The following is an 18,600-nucleotide window of genomic DNA, read 5'->3' on the forward strand; positions in this document are numbered from 1 at the left end:
TTTTACTTAATGCATATCTCTCTGATTTTTTACGTAAAATGTCCATGTATTACAACGTTTACTGTTAGAGTAAATACTTTTGAAAAATGTAAGTTTACTGAAATTTGATATCAGTGATGCTTACCCCTGGATAGATTGGTCCAAAAACACACAGTAATGTTGTAATACATGGACATTTTACGTAAAAAGAAACCAAGTTTTGTATGCATAAGTATACCTCATTAGTCCAAGGATTATCAATCCCAGTTGCTATGAAAAGCTTATATGCCAAAGTATTTTCTGACGATAAGACACGATTCAGAAATTTAATACTTGAAAACATTATTTTTGACTCCATTAGATATCAGCAAAGTTCAGATCTGCAAGCAACATTTGATGTTTTACAACGGACTCCTAGAATTTCTTCTAGAATTTTTGTATGAAACTTTTCTATTATGGAACTATTGGAAGGACTTATGGCTACCCCACATATTTCATTACAGTATAAAAAAAAATAGGACTGATTAAAGTATCAAACAGCTTTTCAAAAAGTTTACAAGGGTGGTCTTGTCCAACTGACCTTTTTACTTTAAATAATGCCTTTCTAGCCTTTTCTATCAGTAGAGATACAGCAAAATTAAAATTACCATTACAATGATGCATAACTCCTAAATAGCAATATTTTGGTACTCTTTGAGTGACACCAGACAGTTTTTGAAACAAGCTGTTATCAATAAGTATTATCAATCCTTAAATAAATGATGCAGTTAATGGAAATAGCAAAGCAAGGTCTACAGAGAAATAGAAAAGTGCAATCAGGTGACATTGGCACTTTTAAGCAAGAAATTAAATTTGTGTTGCTACATTTATGTCCTTCCAAAAACACAATGTACATGTAATATAGGCAGGATTGCTGCAGGAAGACACATATGTAGATTTTCTTTTTATACACTCACAAAAGTTGCAGGTACATCTATATAGTGATTTCATGTCTGTCCCAATTTGTCCCTCCTAGTTGTTTTGTTTCCAAAAGAAAGAAAAGATGGCCAATGCGGTAAAATTCTGTTCTTTCTACTTATAATTTTCTACATTTCATTCAGGAAATAACACATGGCACGCAATTTCAATATAGTTGTTTTCAAACACCACTACGTTACCAGTATTTGGCTAATCGGGAAACAGAATTGTGATCAGGTGACTTGCGTTTCCATGGAGGACTGTCTTTAAGTTCAAAGGGTAAAAGACGAAAATATACCGACTGCGTCAGAAAAAGGCCACACATTTTTATTATTGTTAAGCTGCCATATACAATGAAGGTCCATATGATGAAATGTATAATTATTCATTCTAATCTGTCTACTCTTAGGAGGTTAATTCACATCGAAAATCTAATAGTTTCTATTGTATTTCAGTGTCATTTACAGAGTCATCTCCCTTAATTTTGAATTTTAAAGTAATAACCCAAGTCTACATGTAAATCACTGATCATGTTGCTGAAGTCATTCAAAAATGAATCACTCAAATCATTTTCAAATGATGTCCAAATAATGCCTAACCTTTCTAAATATTGTATCAAAGTTCCTGTGGACATTTAGGAAGAGTTGCTCTGATGATGTTTTAACATGTTAAACCCTTTAATTGTATTATCTCTCTTTAGAGTTCTAGCTCTGACAGTAATTATATTTCTTCATGCATTTACATTTGTATATATGATGTGCAACCCACTTATTACATTCATCCTTTAGTTGAATTATCTCCCATCAGTACTGTTATTCATTAATGCACATCCACATACATGTTTGATTCCAAACCTTCCAAAAAAAATTCATCAAAACCCTTTGAGCAGTTAAGAAGTTACGTTTGAACACTTAAAACCCTTTAGTTGGATTATCTCCTTTTGGAATCCTACAACAGTATTGTCTTCTTTTATGCACATCTACATATGATGCTCAACTTTTTTTTCAAAAATCTTTTGGGCAGTTTGGGAGGTGTTGTGTTTACGAGGTTTTTACATACGAAACTCTTACATTTTGTTGTTAAATTATCTCCCTTTGAAATAATATTTCTCTAATTTTGCTTCAATTTTTATACCGCTTGACAGGTGTGGAAAAAAATTATTACATCACTAGTGACTTTTTTGTTCTCAGAGTTTGATTGGCTTAGAAATCAATTGTCTTGGACTCCATCTTGAATTGCCTTGATTGCCATTGTAATTATATTTCAGTTAAATGAGATAATTTTGGTATTTCCTTACCTTAAATAAGACTTATGAAGGGACTCTGGAAGATTTGAAGTGAAAAAACCTTTGAAATCATCTGGTTTCTTTTGTTTGGAATGTTTGCATTTCTGTGACGTCAATATGTCTCCTACAAATCGGAATCATAATGTTTCGCACGCTTTCATTTTTGGGAATTTTTGACGTTTTTAGGGCATTAGAAACAGAATCTACACTCAAAGCTTGTTGATTATGAATTTCTCACATCTCATGAAATAAATTTTATAGTTTGAATAGCTTAACAAGCCTCGTGACCAAAACTATGAAATTTATTTCACTCGATGTGAGAAATTTCATAATCAACTCGTTATTGTTGTAGATTCTATGTATCTTCATGCATATCTACATTGTAAATATATATGAAAAATTCTCAGATTTAGATGACATATCTAAGGCAGGATCAACTGTACTATCTCCATTGTCACAAAAAAAATGTTTAATATTGTATTTTCCATAGGGTGTTATCCTTTAGTGGTCATCAACATATTAGGTTACTCCCATGTTCAAATCTGGAGACTATAGCTACACTACCAGCAATTTACCAACTTATACATTTCTGCTTTGTACTGCCACTGTACTTTTGTATAGCCAGAAAATTATAGTGTCACTGCAATAAATTCTTGTATTGGCAAATTATTTAACTGTGTTTATGGTCGTCATCATCAGTAGTAGATCATTTTTATAAGTTCCCTACCAAATTTATTGAAGGGGACTTTAGATCTGCACTCTGTCTGTCCATCCATCCATCCGTCTATCTGACAGTTTGGCAAAAAATTGAAGTCTTCTGCACTTTTTTCTAAAAACTTGCAGATATTGAGCTGATGTTTGGTATGTGAGTTAACCTTGATGAGTTACAGATCAAAGACACAGTTCGTTCTGCTTCAGTGATTTTTGTCTGAGCAATGGCCCTTGATCTGTGAAAAATTTCCCAAAATTTAAGTTTTCCACACTTATTTTCTAAATGCTTGCAGATATTGAGCTGATTTTTTTGGTATGAGAGTCTACCTTGATGAGTTACAGATCGAGGATATGTTTCAACCCATTTCACTGATTTTTGTGAGTTACATTTGTATGGCCCTTGAACTTTGAAAAATTTACCAAGATTAAAGTTTTCAACACTTTTTTTGGGATGCCTGCAGATATTGAGCTGATTTCAGGCATGTGAGTCTACTTTCATGAGTTACAGATTAAGTATACATTTCATTCCACTTTGCTGATTTTTTCCTAAGTTATCAACTTTCAGTTTTACCTGCTATACCAAAATTTCAGTTTTACATGCTTTTTTCTTAAGAAAATCTGTTAACATTATCTCAATGTGACAACATGTTAATATAACAAAAGATTAGTAAATCTGCATCTGTTCATTAGATTCGAACATCTTTGTTGTCTTTGTCAATATCACTTCTCCTATTCAAAATCAATGTCATTTCCTCAGTTTGGCATTTATACTTGATGATCCAAGATACTATTTGGGTCAGAGATATAAACAGCCAGTTGGGGACTATGTATTGTTTTGGAATACTCTCGGAAAGCTTGTTCTTAATACTCTCATTGATAAGTATACTAGTAGAAAATGTGGTCAATTGTATGCTTGTTTGAAAAAGGCTGGTATACAATACAAACTTCTCTGAAAGTATCCGACCCATAAATGGCAAAAAAACAACCAGCAAAATAATTTGGTTTTTTATCAGTAGTTATAAGCAGAGGTGTGAAGTGGTTCTTACTATAAAATAAAAATCCATAAAATGTTCAAGGTATTAGCACAGGGCTTGGTTATATCACCCCCCCCTTTTTTGCCATATTTTGGGGGTTGGGGGGTACAAGAAGTGTTCAAATGACAGTAACCACCTTAAACAACATAGAAGGTCAGTTTTATGAATTAATTAAAGACATATACATGTACATTAAGAGTGAACTGAGAGTCAAAATAGACAACCAGCTAACACCATTATTTAGATCTTCTATTGTAATGAGACAGGGAGATATTCAAAGCCTAACATTTTTAAACTTTTAATTAATGATCTTCCTGATCAATTTCTTTCTTGTTCCAGTCCAGTCCAGTCAATATTAATAAACTGAGAGTTGACTGCTTAATTTATGCTGATGACAGTGTTTTACTTTCTGGATCAGCAGAAGAAATGGAACTGAGGCTAAATGAGCTGAATCATTACTGCTCTAAACGGTGTTTAAATGCAAATTGTGAGTCAATAGATCTAGGAAACATTTAAATCTTCAGTTTCATGGAAAGACAGTAGATTGTACAAGTTTATAAATACATGTATAACTGTTTGGAAATCACTTTTATCCATAGTGGAAATTATTTTTCAGTGTAAAGATGAGTTGTATACAGAGCCATTGAAAGTATGTTTTTTAAATGCAACAATGTAGGTTATCATCAAATCCTAGTGTATCAACATAAACAAATATATATGACCATACTATAAAACATATACGGATGTGAATTCTGGGAAATGTTTTCTGTAACCTCTGCTGCCTGTAAGAATTTTTGAAAAGGTTTGTGAAAATGACTTTTGTGAAAAAAATCGCATGAAATTTCCAAAATATATTTTAAGAGTTAATAAGAAATTAATTAATTATGCTGTTATCTCAGAACTTTGTAGAACTTTGGAGGTATCCAATGTACTTTAATATTATATGTGTACATGTGTTTGTATTATTAATGTTGAAATATAGACTAAACAATTTAGAACAGTGGCCTGGTATGGTACACTTGCATGTTGCAAAGAAGTTCATCAGAGCAATGTGAAAAACGTATTAGATAAACATAATAGGAAATGCCGATAATGTACATTGCAACATTAGATAAATTGAAGATGCACGGATGTAGGAACCGGTGCGGTCGGTACTGCTCCAACCGTACCAATAATTTTGACAGGTATGGTATGCAGCACCAATAATTTTCACATTTTCGTGATAAGGCCTCATATCCTATATCAAAGCAGTACCAGTAAGTTTTTGCTTCCTACGCCTATGAGATGAAGTTCATTTTGTCATAGAATGTACTCTTTATAAAAATATATATAGTGATATGTCGCAGAGAGAATTTAAAAAAACAATAAAACAATAAGTGTCCCCAATAATTATTTTAAAAACTAAAATTATTTCTTGAACCTCTTAAAATCTAACTTAAATAGCAAAAGAGGACTGAAAGTACATACACAAGACATAGCATTGTAATCAATCAATGTCGTCCCTTTTATTTTCGTCCTTAACTCAGTGGCGTAGCACCATTAAAGCAGTGTAAGCATGTGCTTACAAATAATTCTGACAAATAGTTTTTTACAACCTTGGCTTTACATTTACATTAATTTGTTTATAACAATCACATCAGGAATTAATAGTGACCTCTATGAAACATTCGATTATTTAAATGTAACTGTGATGTTTAAGTTCGAATTCTATAGGTTCAAGATCGAGTTCTATTCAAGATCAGTTCAAATAAACAAGCATCCATGTGTTGATCTTGAACTTCATAAAACCGAAAAGAACGTCGTTGATGTTGATGTGACAAATATGGGTCTGGGGTAAACAAGCTTTAATCAACGATTCGTAATTAATACATTATAGTTCAAGTTATTGTTACATGTAAATTAAAATGAAGAGAAGTCATCCCTCTTCATCTGAACATACTTTGAGCAAAGGACAAAGTAAATTATAATACTTTTTAAAACAGCAAAAAACTGCTTCCACAGATACAAAAAAAAAACATTTTTTTTTCTTTTTTGTTTCCACATTAGCCAATAAATATTTTGGGGTTCTTTAAAACGACTTGTTACTTCATTATTGGTACCTATATTTCAACACGAGTCAACAACAAATGCAGCCTTTCTTCAAATGAAAGTTTCAAGACTATTAGTATTTAAAATGTAGCTACATATAGGTCAGAGTTAGAAATAGCAGCATGCCCGCCAGCCCGAGACTGGCTATTTTCAATAATCTATATAGCTATATAGTAAATATATTGAAAAATTGTATTCAGGACTGGCTAGAATTCGAGCGAGTGTCCTAACCTGTTAAAGGTACGTGTAACTAAATACTCATTATATATGGAGTTACATGTATGTCATGAAGTCAACAAACAGAATAAGTTTGTTTTAAAAAAAAAAGATGCTGAGTTTACTCTACACAATTTAATATGGATGACATGCATACATTTTTAATTGCAGTGAGATATGGTTTTGTATACTGATGTACACACTTAAATAATGAATGCAGTATTCGAACTGGTTTTAAACCAGGAAAAACAGTGGGACCCACCAAGTTAATCTGGGACTCACCTTTCCATAAAATGGTGAGTCCCAGGTCTCACCAAGTAGGCAAGTAGAAATCCTACCTTGATTGGCCTGAACTTATTGAGCCGATATGTGAAACCTGATCCTTAACAGTATAAAAGTGAGCTTTGTATATCATCCGTGTTGGGAGTTTATGTGTTCAATTATTCTTCACTCCTTAAAATGTTAAGAGGGTATTTTGAAATATAACAGGGCGTGAATATTGCTCATACTAGGCCTAGGTCAATAAATAGCACGCTTTTACTTTCGAATGAATGTAGAATATTAATTATTAGGCCCTAGTTTAGAAAACTCAGAATAAAACCTTAATGAGAAAGGTGAGTGGTGGAGTGTGGTGTGCTTTCGGTGTATATGTACTTACCTTTAATTTCTTCTTGGAACTGGAATAGAAAATGTAAACTGTCAATTTTGGTTTGACCCACTTTTGAATATGATTTGATAAAACCCGGAAGTCATTTCCTGATCTATTTTTTGTTAGGTTTGAGAAAATATTGTCGTTTGATTAACGAAGTAGTTCTAATGCAAAATATATCAAATGAGATATATTTTGGAAAAACAAAGGGAATGTATGGCAAGCCGTTGTGGAATTTATTCCCCATTTATTGATATCAATAATTCATTTATTGATATTAATAAATGAATTATTGATATTTAGGATTAATTATTGATATCAATAAATTAGCATTTATTGATATCAATAAATGGGGAATAAATTCCACAACGGCTTGCCATAGGAATCAACCCATTCACACAGAAGATAATTTTTAGGGTAGGTGTACCTTAAAAATCCTTGCTACAACAAAGACCTTTACAGGTCTATATGGCTACATGTATTTCTAAATCCAAAGAATAAAAATAATCACGGCAAAAGAGTATATATAATCAAGGGAACCAAGATGAAGAACGTAACACACAAACAAAGAACATGAAATAACCTCAATAGCATTACAATTAAGCGACTCGGACTCCACTAAAAGCTTGGAGCTTTAACTGCAGGTGTATCGGGAGGGTAAGCGTCTTTCCTAGAAACACCCGCCGAGTTGCCCATAAAAAGACTGGTACCGGGGACTAGTCCGGGTAGACGATTTTCTTGAAATCTATGACACGGTGAACCAAATCGGTGCTCATGGATCCCAGACGGATCCCAGAAACGATCCACGAGTTCAAGCTGATGGCGGACCATAATTAAAACTTCTACAATGTCGAAAACTCTGTGATTTAATAGTGATACTCAAGATCATGCAGTTTTTGCATAAACTTAAAACTAAGCTAGATTTTGTGTTAACCTAAAACTAAGTTTTAAATGTATCTGTAAACTAGATTTCCTACATATGTATATCTCTGCCTACTATTAGCAGATCCAAGTCGATGACCGACACCCACCAATGCTCTAACAGTAAGTTTGATTATATAGAATCAGTAGAACAGCACCTCCTTAGCCCATTTGATGACTCACACTATCTTTACTCGGCGGGTGTTTCTAGAAAAGCAGAGGACGCTTACCCTACCGGTGCACCTGGTGCATGCTCCCAGTTTTTAGTGGAGTTGCTCATTTGCTTTTGTTACTTTGTATGTATGATTTTAGTTACTATATGTTCTTTGTCGTGTATGTCTGTTTTCCATGTCTGGTCTTTGTCCCTGGATTACATTCTTTTGATTACCACTATAACCTTGGTTCCCTTGATTACTCTTTCGCCTGAATATAGCTGAAATAATGCTGCTCGGGCGTTAAACCCCAACAAACAAACAATCTTTACATGTCTGGTTTCTCTGTGACGAGTATTTTACTGACCTTTGATATTTGTATATCCACTTCTGCCCTCCTTTAGGATATTAATGACAAAAATACATACAAACAAGATTTATTTACCATTAATAAAAGACACATTCAAATTCGTCTTTTAAAACTTGTAGTTACATTTGATACATGTACATTTTGTATACCGTACAAGTATATTTTGTACATGTTATATGACTATTCATGAACTAGAAGGAGGCACACGCAGTTCGATTACATGTATCTTCTTTAAGCTCCTTTTTACTTAATTTATCATCAACTTCGATATCACTTTTAATACAAGGAAACGACATTTTTTTTCATATTCCCATATATGCGCTGGACTTAGTGCAGGCGGTGTTGCCATAGATGTCACAGCGGTATGAGTTCGAGTTCCGCGGATGGAACGACAAAAATTTGCTTCGCAAATTTGACAGTTCTAATATATATATATATATATATATATATATATATATATATATATATATATATATATATATATATATACATTAACATTCTAAACATTCTATACTTATTTGATTATATTATGTGTTGAAATTGGCATACGCAGTCAGTGTATAATTTGGTCTATCCTTCAATCACAATGACTTCATGTAAGCCGGATTTCAACTGCAAAAACTAGTACAACCTAAACAAATTTACCAACATATATAATAAAAATAATCGTTTTCATTAATAATGTTCCTTGTAATTCAGTACATGCACTGGAGCATATTTCCGAAATTCATGACTCTTACATACCATACTACAAACATATACAATTGTAACACACCAAAACAGTTGTGTACATGTACATCCATATACTACTTGGAGAAGCTGAGTCCAATAGTGAAACTAATGCATATGCAGCTATCCAGACATGATACATGTACATGTAATGCTTAGACTTATGAAATAATTTTATCTAAAATTTAAAATCAAAATTTTATAAATGCATTTTGCTAGAGTTTATTATTGCACACTCACTAAGTGCTTCTATCGTGAAGAATGTACAAATTCAACGAAGACCATTAACTCTTGTAATTTTTTTTAGAATTAAAGTGCTGGTTCGATATCATCAACTAACAATCCTATAAAATTTGAACAAAATCCGTTTAAAAGTTTCCGAAGATTTGCACCTACTAAGTGTCCCTACAGTGAAGTATGTACAAATTAAACAAAGTCCCATAACTCCTGTAGAATTATTATCAATCGCAACACCTCAGCCTTTCTAGTTACACAGTTAATTTTTAGTATATATAGCCGAAATGGCCGAGCAGTCCGATTGGAATTGATATGACGGTGTAATACTCTCATATACATACAATGACTAACAATGTTACAAAATTTGAACACAATCTGTCGAACAGTGTCCTATAAGTTGAATCCACAGCTTGACAGCCGGACAGACAGTTGCATGGACACCAGCATTTCTATGTCCCCTTCCGCATTGCAGCAGGGGACAATTTAAAACAATATTCTTCACCAGAACATTATGCAACTGACAGTGTTTTATACCCTAAACTACCTTAAGCAAAAAGTGTTTCAATCAATGATCTACAAACATTCATGTATTTATTTAATTATCAAAATCTCTCATACAATAAACATGTTTATTTTTAATCTGATCCCAAGTATTTTCCAAATGTACATGCATATGTCGATCTTAATACAAGAGTGGATCCTAGATCGATAAGGTACCAGGGGTTGGATTAATATTCCACTTTTATTGTAATATTGTTTTACCTTTGTACAAAATTTGGACACAAAATAACTATCATAACATATAATCGCCCCTTTTCCCCCACATGAAGCCCGGCGGTGTACGAATTATGGGATACCCTAAAAAAAAGTTGCGTGTCTGCAGCTGTCCGTCGTCATCCCCTCCCCAAAAATCGACGGTTTCCAGATGATAACTTCAGACGATATTGAAGGCTCTTTTTCAAACTTTGTATACAGGGGCCTGTTCTCGCCATCAAATATGCACCCCGAATAGTATATAAACACTATATATACATAGTCGGGCTGCAAATTTGATAGTGGGAGCAAGCCCCTGTGCTTTGTAGAGTTATTTAGTATCGTGCATAAATTATACAGATCAAGTTCAAATTTCAGTTGGTCGGTTATTTACACAACAATTAAAACTTCAAGCTTTCTTTGAATACTAAATAATTGTGATAGTTCGTTCTTATGGGTAATTCATTCATTATATCCTAGCTCTTACATTTGGCTCCTCTGGTCCAGCGAATTTATTTTTTTCCCGCCATTTTTTCTCTCTCTCGCCTAATATAGTTATCATTCTTGGAATACTGAACCAATGTGAAAGTTTATTTCTTTCGAGGTTATGGTAACTGGAGAAACATTTGAGTTAGCATGAGTTTGAACTTTTGTTTCTATGTAGTGATTTATAATTTAATTTGTATGTGTACATGGCCCCGTGCAGGTCCGGGTGTCAAAAGAATAGGCCTGCAGCAGCGCTAAGCTTGTCGTATAAGGCGACTTAATAGTGCTCAGAACCTTAGCCGGGGGCTAGGGCGCTCTGCCCACAGAGCAACTGGGTTGTGTGCCCCAGGTGGTGGAATGGGTTACCCCTGGTGTGTTACATGCTGGGGTTGTCAGGCTATAATACGGAAAACCTGACCGCAAACCATAGTGGTGCACCGTGTTGGGAAAGACGCCACGTTACTCGCACGTTAAAGAACACTACTGTGGTATTCTCCCGGAGTAGGAACCATAGGGCTCCGCCACAGGAGGCTAAATTGCCCGACCCTAACCATCTCTGCCAATTTCCAGTGGCAATCTAAATTTGTCGACCCCATTGTCATTGTGTCCCATCCCTTTTTCATTTCATCATCATTTCATGTTCATTTTATCATCAATTTCATGTTCATCGTCTGAATATAGCTGAAATATTGCTGCTCGGACGTTAAACCCCAACAAACAAACAAACAAACAAGCATGTGTACATGAATATTATATACAACACAAAGTGGCAGGATATCAGTTAATATTCCATTGTTTAATTAAATGCCCTATTTTTAATCTTCTGGAACGGACCCACTTCAGCAATGTCCGTCCCCTTTAAACAAATTTTCATTCAGCTCATTTTAATTAATTTAACTTTTATCTTAAGGAAAGTCGATCATTTAGACAGGAAATCTATTTTTATTTCTAAGTTGCTCATGTGATCGAAATTGGCTCAGTAACTTAGTACATACTGTTTATTGAAATTTTGAATCTGACAACTTTCGGTAAGACATAACACATACAGGGTAATAGTCCTATCTTTTAACACCTGGGATATACATATACTGACCTATCTGTACTTTAAATTATTACCCAGGCAGGTTATCATAAACAAATAAAATGAAATATTACGCAACGGCACGAGACCAAAACAAGTGCATTTCAATATACACATTTGAGCAGATTAAAAAAATTCCACCGGCGCAAACTGAATGAAACTTCTCTGGCCCAAAGATATGTACAAACAGGACTTTATATATAAATTGTAGAAAATTTTACCATCATTTTCTGAAATTAATACATATGACCCGAAGATGGGGTAAACATGACAAATGAACTGAGTAAAAAGTCCTAAATTTTTCGTTCTCGTACCTATTATATGGCCTCAGTCTTGTATTCTTTGCCCTATTGGCTTCTATGATATACCTTAAATTTTTTATGATTTTTAAAAAAAAATAGACAAGGAGTTTCAATCTAACGCTTGACCATGTTTTTCAATTAAGGAAATGTCAAAAATAATTTTTAAGTCCATTTTAGAAAAAAAGGCACGAACTTTGGTACACCAGGACAGGTCAAACAAAAAATAGATTTTTCTACTTTCATAAAATAGACCCATTTTCTGAAGCTTTATTTTTCATGAAAATACTGTTTTTTTCTCAAAAACATTTTTTTGTGTCATAGATTGATATTTACCCTGTACTTGTGATGAAAATTGATAGTCATTTGCCAAGAAACAAAAACAGGAAAAGGCAAAAAAGAAGTGCACTACATTTATTAGCCGCCATGTTTTGACGTACACTCACTCATGAATATGTTATGCAAGACTGATACCATATGCGCACGAGGATATTTATGTCGCTTAACGGTGACCAGAGATCACCCTTAAATAGTGCCAGATGATTGCGTACTAATTTACACACATAGGGTGTGTTAGTCTCGTCATGTGACCTCGTGATTTCACGAGAATGGGTCCTAGTCTACCATTCAAAAGCATAGAGATTTTTCATTCAGAGAGCCTTGAGTTCAGTGTTAAGGGCAAAAAACTTTTTGTGTAAAAAATACCAATACAAACGAAAATACTATTTCTACATGATAAATGAAGTAAGAAAATACATTAACTAGACGATTTTGCATTGTTATACAGCGTTTCGAGTACCCGGAAGTAAACAATAAAAGGCTAAAAACCACTAATTCCACTTTCCATAGGCTTCTGTGCTAATTTCACAATATTCAATGGCTTCTCTGGACTTTACCTTAACTTTAACCTGCAGAGGACTATATATCAGCATGATTCGACATATGTCAGAATGGCATGTGGGGTTAGCAGACTTGCAGTGCAGTACTGGTCACCGGAAGTGAAGGGTCTATAAATAGCATGGGAAATCCCAGTGTTTTCACAAGATAGGGGTATATTTAAAAATCATTATGGAGATTAGGCTTCACATCACAAGAAGCAAAATGCACATATAAAATGTACAGAAATGTTTTTCCTTTCAGAAACTGCTTAAATTTTTTAAATAAGATGGGAACTTTTTTTCACAGCACTATGAGGAACAGGTGTAATTTCTGCGTAGGACTATTTTTGCCTACGTTCCAAATGCTCATTGGTTGAATTGGTGGTCTGTAACCTAAAATACAGATCGGTCTCCGGTTTTCAATGCGTTCTACATCGGAAATTCCAGTAAAGAAAATGAAACTAGAACGAGACTTACATACCCTATTGGAGGTTATTTATATCTACTTTCACTTTACAAAAACGTGGGATTGTTGCATAGAAAATAAAAGGATAACATTTTGCCGAACAGTTATCGCTAAATAATTACGCACACGCACGCACACTAACACACATATATAAATAAAGGATTTACAATACTTTACTGTTGAATTAATGTATAATATTAGATTGAAATCCCGATACATAGATGTAATTATTACGTGAATCCTTTTTTTTTAAAGTGAGAAACTTCGTTTCATTCTTAAGAGCTTCTCCGTAGACGATATAGCTGTAAACTGCTTATAAAGAACAGCATTTATTCTATCTATAGGAACATATACATATAGAATAGATATAATATTGGGTTACAAATGGTGCTCCATAGGAACAAACATATAGATATAACATTGGGTTACCCATGGCCATATATAGGAACATACATATAGATATAATATTGGTTAAAAATGGTCCCTTATAGGAACATACAAATATATTTAACATTTGGTTACCAGTGGTCCTCTATTGCAAAATACATACAGATATAAAATTGGTTTGTTCATGGTCCTCTTTAAGAACATAAATACAGACATAACACTGGGTTACCCATGGTCCCCTGTATAAATATACGTATAGATATAATATTGGGTTTTCCATGGTCCTCTGTAGGAAAATACATATAGACATAATTCTGGTTTACCCATGGTCCTCTATAGGAACATACATATAGATATAATACTGGGTTACCCATGGTCCTCTATAGGAACATACATATAGATATAACATTGGGTTACCCATGGTCCTCTGTAGGAACATACATATAGATATAATACTGGGTTACCCATGGTCCTCTGTAGGAACATACATATAGATATAATACTGGGTTACCCATGGTCCCCTATAGGAACATACATATAGATATAACACTGGGTTACCCATGGTCCTCTGTAGGAACATACATATAGATATAATACTGGGTTACCCATGGTTCTCTGTAGGAACATAGATATAGATATAACACTGGGTTACCCATGGTCCTCTGTAGGAACATACATATAGATATAATACTGGGTTACCCATGGTCCTCTGTAGGAACATACATATAGATATAACATTTGGTTACCCATGGTCCCCTATAGGAACATAAATATTGATATAACATTTGGTTACCCATGGTCACTTATATGAACTAACTTACAGATATAACATTGGAATTTCATTGGTCCCCAATAGAACATACATATAGATATAAAATTGGTTCGCTTTAAGAGCATATATACAAATATAACACTGGGTTACCCATGGTCCCCTGTATAAACATACGTATAGATATAATATTGGGTTACCAATGGTCCTCTGTACATATATTGGGTTACCCATGGTCCTCTGTACATACATATAGATATAACATAGGGTTATTCAGGATTCCCAATTTGAACTTTTTGGACGTTTTTGGACAATGCGAACCATATTCCAGTATCTATGTTTCAAACATCTTGACTTGAAAGACCCGGGAAGAACTAAATGATCAGTTATTCCTTTTTTGATAACCAGAAAGAATGAAAAAATGTGCTCCATTTTGATTGAAAATTTTTTTTTCTAATTCACTGTTTATTTACTCTTATTGAAGCTATGCTATGCATGCACTATAATTTTAAAATGATAGAGTAAACTTCTATCACAATTACCAAAATTTATTTCAGATGTATATACGTGTATTATTCCTGATACACTTAATTATTGAGAAGAAGGTATTGGATTCATGCTAATGATATACAAAGAAGTCATGAGAATATACTCTGTGTAAACGGAAAGTTATTCTAATCAAGATCCTTAAATAAAAACACATTCTTATGTCTTCACAAGTCATGTTGTCCTGACACGGGTTGAATTGTTATTGGCTGTATTAGTCTGAACAAAATTTTTTTGGAGAAATGGATTTGTCTTGTAGCGTATGGGGTCAAAATTTTGTTTTTATATTTTGTATGTTTCTGTCATATCTCTATATACATATGTCTTTTTATTGCCAAGAAGGTGTGACTAAGTTAAGCAGGTAGGTTTTTCACATGCTTATTTACTTATATGAAACACCGTGCAGGTCCGGGTGTTAAAAGAATAGGCCTGCAGCAGCGCTAAGCTTGTCGTATAAGGCGACTAAATAGTGCTCAGAAACCTAGCCTGGGGCTAGGCGCTCTGCCCACAGAGCAACTGGGATGTGTGCCCCAGGTGGTGGAATGGGGTACCCCTGGCGTGTTACATGCTGGGGTTGTCAGGCTATAATACGGAAAACCTGACCGCAAACCATAGTGGTGCACCGTGTTGGGAAAGATGCCACGTTCCTCGCACGTTAAAGAACCCTGCTGTGGTATTCGATAGGAGTAGGAACCTTTGCGCTCCGCCACAGGAGGCTAAATTGCCCGACCTTACCCATCCCCCCTTTTCCATTGGCAATCAAAATTTGTCGACCCTATTATCCTTGTGTCCCATCCTTTTTTTCTCATTTCATGTTCATTTTATCATCAATTTCGTGTTCATCGTCTGAATATAGCTGAAATATTGCTGCTCGGACGTTAAACCCGAACAACAACAACAACAACTACTCATATGAATGATGGGAATGTACCCCGACCCTTGATTTTATCGTACTCTAAAAAAATGACAGCGTCTCCAGCCTAAATTTTGAAACTTTACACGGTAAATTCCGCGTATAGGTTAAATTTAGGATTCTTGCGCCTGCAGAAGTATTGCTTACGCTCTAAAAACGAGATGCATACAAAAGGGGGAGGGATTACACACTCCATGACATTTTTCATCACTGGAATCATGTTATTGATTCACGTTATGATTTTATGTTAAGTGTACAGACTGGTATTGCCCGAACGGCAAGTATTGTTGCAGACTGGTATTGCCCAAAGAGCAAATTTGAACATACATACGTTTCGTGTTGAATTAAGAGTAACCAATGAAACCAAAATTCTAGCGGAAATCAAAGGAATGTAATCCAGGAACAAAGACCAGACATGGAAACAGACAAACACAACAATGAACATAAAGTAACTAAAATGATACAAAAGTAAATGAGAAACTCGAACTCCAATTAAAATTGAGAGCATGGCCCAGGTGCACCGGTAGGTTGAATGTGTTTTTTGCATCGTCCAGAAAGCTCGGCAAAGTCGGAATTTGGACATGCTCCATTTTCAATTCCCTAAAAAGCCTGTCAATTACTCTTCCTTAGGACCAAATTAGTAGTGTATGATTTGCTAAGAATTTACATCTATAATGTCTTTGTTTTTACATTAGTCCTAGTTAAACAGTTCTGTAGTAAAGGAGAATAAAACTGCATAATGGAAATTTTTCGCACATACAGTCATGTACTCAACGAAAAACATTCGAAATTCTTATGAAACAAAAATACAATACCGGCATATAAAGGACTTTAAGGCTAAATCCATTGGTACTGGTTCACAATTAACACTTCAAAATCAATATTTCAACTAAATATTGTATCAAACAATTTTATCTAATTCTAAATAGTCACATACCACATTTGTAGCCTGAAAAATGTTTCCTTGGACAAAAACTGTATCGTTGTTTTGCAGTTGCATAAAATATATCAAGAGGCACTACCAGTATCATTTGGTTTCAGAACCAACAAACGTGTATGTACATTCAGCACTTCACAACACTGTTTGAGATACCCCAAGCCAAGTCAGAAAAAAGCTTGCCAGACAATCTTAGCACTACTGGAGTAAATAAATAGACCATCCGTTTAGGCCTAAAACTGTTTCCGGTCATCCTACTGACCCTCCTTCAGACCCCTACTCAAAGGTTTTATTTGAAATTTTGAAGAATAACAATTCTGCCGTCGATTGTCTTTCAGAGAAAAAAAGAGATAATTGAAAACACACGTCATGATTGTGCTCTTGGTCATGGATAATCCTTTTTGGAATTCGGCACTTGAGATATTTTTTTGTATTTACCACCTCTGTCAATACAATACTCATGTGCCGAATCCCAAAAGGGATTAAGCTGTGGACTAAGTCTATTATGTGTTTAGTCTTTCCATATTTGGTTTTCATTGCACCTTTATGACTTATTTCATCTAAAAAATATCAAATGAAAATAAAAATCCCTACCTACCGACCCTACAAAATTTTAGAGTAGTGGTCGAAAACATAACATTATTTTTTTGGCCTTGGAAATATCTCATCAATTGACTGGGATGCACCAATATCCGTCTTACATGCACTTGAAAGTGTTGATTTTATCCCAAAAAAAGTATTTTGCTGGGTCAAAGACTCAGCAAATGCTGCTGTCGGCTATACAACACTGTATATAGCGTGCATATTACGAATGGAATCACTAGATCACCGACCGACATTAAATCAGGTTATAATGCATTAATTTTAATGAATGTAAAGAATGAACGTGGTCACATGACAACTAATTTCCCCGAATCAACAATGACCCACATTCACGGGTTAGACTATGCCCGGGGACTGTGTAAACGATTTGATGCTTTACGCCGTCCGTGAGAGACCCCAAACGATAGCCAAGATGAGTGCAAACCGGGTCTAACAGTATTGAGTATATACATGTATGTTAGCACGAAAACGAAAATTAACCCAAGTATAGAAACAGTCAGCTGATTGTCAGCGTCACTCCTATCGTGCTAATGATTGGCTACGAAAGATTTTTAGGGATTTTAGTGGTTTATATCAACAAAGAAAGTCGAATTATCTCCTAGAAGCAACGGTGTACTAGCTTTATAATGCACGAAATAAAGGATGTAACGGATATACGGAAAGGGCTATCATTTTCAACTTTATTGTTATAGTGTTATTTAATAAAGTTACAGTTCTCATTTGTAGGGTATTCAGATTCAGATTTGTCAACATGTCAAGGGTGTGGCATTCTGAATGTCTACCTCAAATGAGAGTTGCAATGCTCTGCTTTTTTTATAATCAAATTATCTGCTATTGATTTTTACATTAGTTTAGAAGTGTTGTACCCTGAGTTGTCTATATCATGTTTAGAAATGCTTTGTGCAATATTTCAGGTAGTCTTTTGGTCTTACACAGTTATGTTCTGACAAACATTGGTAGGGGTAAGACTTTAGTAAAGTTGTCCAAAAAGGTAAAATTTCTCGAAACTATCTAGGTATAGCTTCTTTTGCGAAGTATCTAGATACTTTTGGAAGCATCTAGATCTCCATGAGTAACCCAATGTTATATCTATATGTATTTTCAAATGGATCATTGGTAAATAAATGTAAAATCTATTTGTATATTTTTATAGT

At 34.4% G+C, this 18,600-nt stretch overlaps 1 protein-coding gene across 4 annotated transcripts in view; it reads right to left on the minus strand.

The window, feature by feature from the left end:
- LOC148601461 (phospholipid scramblase 2-like) overlaps positions 1-7,019 on the minus strand; it is a 44,004-nt gene extending 36,985 nt beyond the window's left edge. The window contains exon 1 of one of the 4 annotated variants that reach the window (XM_088554263.1): positions 6,929-7,019. The gene's annotated coding sequence lies outside the window, so the exon portion shown is untranslated. Of the gene's footprint in view, positions 1-6,608; positions 6,764-6,928 lie in introns of those variants that run through there. The other 3 variants (XM_088554266.1, XM_088554264.1, XM_088554265.1) reach the window with 3 other exon arrangements.
- Positions 7,020-18,600: the final 11,581 nt, after the last annotated feature.

The sequence above is a fragment of the Perna viridis genome, chromosome 12, assembly GCF_037379345.1.
Source record: "Perna viridis isolate PV_CMFRI_1.1 ecotype Kerala chromosome 12, ASM3737934v1, whole genome shotgun sequence".
NCBI classification, from domain to species: Eukaryota; Metazoa; Mollusca; class Bivalvia; order Mytilida; family Mytilidae; genus Perna; species Perna viridis.